Genomic DNA, 3,215 nt, shown 5'->3' with positions numbered 1-3,215 from the left:
CAAAAATGCCCACAGTCCAGTGGTACCAAGGACTCCACCTTTGTTGGGTGGGACTTCTCCTGAGCTGTTACCTGTGTGGCTGAGCATGTCCTGCACATCTTTGTTGGGGATAACTCCAAGGCAGCATTGAAATCAGTCACTTGTAAGTTTGAAGTTGATGAATTCTTGGAGCGTCCACCACCCATACCCAACAGTACAGAAGCAGAGCCCGAGGACCTTCATGACTCTTGGTGATACTAAAGCTACCTCTTAATGACTGTCTCTTCAGGGTCAGGCCCCTAGCACATTAGGCTTATTCCTAATCAAGCCAGATCTTCTCATGGCTAAGAAAATCTGAGCCTGGAAAATTCTACCTTTAGCTAGTGAGCAGCAGAACTGAGGGTTAGACCCTAGTGCTTCTCATCCATTGTGATCTCCCCATTATTTCCACTCAGCGTATTTTCCATGACTCCTTTGGTCTTTTTCATTCTGTTCTTCTTCCTCCTGCTCTCGAGAGAAGCTATGGAGAAGAGCCCCTTGCTTGCCTAGAGGGACACTTTTCTGGCAGTCCTGGGAAGCCCTAACACCTGTCAAATGCCTGTGTACTTAGAGATCCCCGTTGAGCACCTCTGATCCCTCCCCGTCTGCTTCCGTGCACCCGCATCATGCCCCAGGCAGCAGGGTGCTGCTCAGCAGCGCCTGGGTCCTGTTTATCTTTGCATTCCAGGGCTGAGCCCCAACTGGAACATGGTACATGCTCGGTACGGACAGAACCTCCCTCCTTCCTCACGTCCCACATGTCCTGCCGGCCCCTCCGCCCATGTCCCAGTGTCCTGACTGCCCCCTCCAGCCACCTGCCTGGCCTTCTCCAGCATCCTGCACCGGGGGCTTTAAAACCACAAAAATGGATTCTCTTACAGTTTGGGAGGCTAAAAGTCTGAAATCAAGGTGTTGGTGGGGCCCTGCTCCCTCTGAAGGTTCTAGAGGGGAATCTGGTTTTTGTCTTTTCCAGTTCCTGGAAACCCCAGGTGTTCCTCAGCTTGGGGCCACACATCTCCAAACTCTGCCACCCCGGTCACCTGGCCTCTTCTTCTTCTCTCTGTGAACTCTCCCCCGGCCTTTCTCTCATAAGGACACATGCTGACGTTTAGGGTCCACCTGGTACTCCAGAGGAATCTCCTCACCTCAGAATCCTTAACGTAATCACTTCTGCAAAGACCTCCTTCCAGCTAGGTCATATTTACAATTTCCAGGGATCAGGACTTGCTGTCTTTGGGGGCCGTTACTCAGAGGATCACAGCCCTTCGAGAATGGGCAGGGAGGGATCCCAGGTGCAAGTGGGGCCTGGAGGTGGGCTGCAGCAGGGGGTCTACCACTGTCGGGGGAGGAAGCGGGTGGCACTGGGATCCAGGGAAGTTCGGGAAAGAAGTCAGGGGTGAGGGGTGGGGGGGGTAGTGGTAGGAGAGTGCCCACAGGGAGATTAAAGAGAGTGTGAAATAACTTCTGAGAGAATTGGAAAAGTGACTGGAGACCCAGAGAACTACTGGCAGCGCTGAGGTCGCTTGGGGCTATAGGCCATAGATGTGTAGTGGTACCCAACTCATGCCCGGGGAACATTCTCTGATAGTTTAAGCAGCCTGTGTGTGTGTGTGTGTGTGTGTGTGTGAGAGAGAGAGAGAGAGAGAGAGAGAGAGAGAGAGAGAGAACATGGCACAGACAGCCCACCATGTCTTTGGCCAGGTAGGTTTGCAAGGAGGACAGGGAGCCTGGCGGTTGGCGATACTGGTTCAAGTCTGGGCTGCCCAGGGAGGAAGGATCACTGGGAAGAGCACAGATGGACGGAAAGCCGGGCCACCTGGCTGCTGTCAAAGAGCAAGTGTGGTGCCTGTTGCTGGAATGAGTGTTTAAAGTTTCAGAAAATTGCCAACTAAGCAGAGTTCAAAGTACGGGATGATGCAGGTGCAGGCTCCTGGGTATGTTGAGAGGGGCTGAGATGTAGGAGAGCAGGGGAGGGCGGGAGCTCTGGGACCAGACTGCTGGATGCGCCAGGGGTGGATGTGACCTGCCAGGTCACAACGGGACTTACAAAGGAGGAAGAATGGGCTTAGGGGCCATGGCCTTCCATGAACACAGGAGGGGTAGACAGACTGCCACGGCACCCATGAGCCCTATGGTGACAGGGTTTCATTTTTCTAAACAGGGGTAGAGGAAAGGAGTTTAGAAGTGTTTTTTAAAGCAAGAGCGGAGACAGGGACTGGAAGCTGGAAGAGCATAGATAAGCAAAGGCCAGGAAGTAAATGAAACTTCCCTTGATGAGATTGAGGATGTGGGGGACTTTGCCACGAAAAGAGAGTTCCAGAGGCACAGTATTTACTGTGCAGGCCCGAAAGGAGCAAGAACTGGGGGAGCTTGGGTCAGTGACCAGAAGCCCAGGCATGACGGGGAGCCTTGAGGGTGATGTAGGGGGCCTGGTGGGGCTGATCCGCCTCAAGGCTGCAAACAGAACTCCAGTCTCTTCAAGGCAGAGCTGTGCCGAGGCCCCAGGCAGTGTGGGGAGTTAGCACTGGTAGTTTCTGTTACACATTCGTTGACTGTGCTATGTTTGAGAGAGGTAGCTAAAGCTGGCACGAGCCGCTGAAAGGCAGGTTCAGAACAAAGGAAGAAGAAATGGTCTACTCATCAGTCCGGGCCCGACGTCTGGTTTGCTGCATAGGGTAGTCATTCATTTGTCAACGCTTAGGCCTCTGCTTGAGAACCCTGTCCAGTCCGGGGAGCTGATGCAAGCTCCTGCAATCAAGGTGAGAAGAAATGCAAGCTAAAGCTAACTGCCCATGGCCCTTTGGGGTCTGCCCACAGGGGACCCAGCGGCCCGGCCAGAAAACCACCCTTGTGGCTGAACAGACCTTCTCTGCTCGCCTGCAGCAAACTCCCTCAGTGGAGAGGTGAGGCTCGGGGCACGGGAGCTGCGCCGAACACACGGGAAGACTTTGTACTAAGACCTTGGAGGAAGGGGTTGCCTTGGGTTAGGCAGGAAGTGACTTTTTTTTTTTTTATTCTTATGTTAATCCCCATACATTACATCATTAGTTCTAGATGAAGTGTTCCATGATTCATTGTTCGTGCACAACACCCAGTGCTCCATGCAGAACGTGCCCTCCTCAATACCCACCACCAGGCCAACCCATCCTCCCACCCCCCTCCCCTCTAGAACCCTCAGTTTGTTTTTCAGAGTCCAT

The 3,215-nt window shown here is 53.3% G+C and overlaps 1 long non-coding RNA gene across 1 annotated transcript in view; it reads left to right on the top strand.

Annotated features, from left to right (window-relative positions):
* The first annotated feature begins 2,332 nt into the window (after window positions 1–2,332).
* Window positions 2,333–3,215, top strand: part of LOC145720603 (uncharacterized) — a 32,083-nt gene continuing 31,200 nt past the window's right edge. Inside the window, exon 1 of the long non-coding RNA XR_014143684.1 lies at window positions 2,333–2,921. This is a non-coding gene — a long non-coding RNA (uncharacterized LOC145720603). The remainder of the gene's footprint in view (window positions 2,922–3,215) is intronic.

This window comes from Leptonychotes weddellii, chromosome 3, assembly GCF_054177405.1.
Source record: "Leptonychotes weddellii isolate Sample4059 chromosome 3, ASM5417740v2, whole genome shotgun sequence".
In the NCBI taxonomy this organism is placed as follows: Eukaryota; Metazoa; Chordata; class Mammalia; order Carnivora; family Phocidae; genus Leptonychotes; species Leptonychotes weddellii.
The sequence above is the reverse complement of the archived record's forward strand: the minus strand, read 5'-3'. Positions and strand labels throughout refer to the sequence as shown.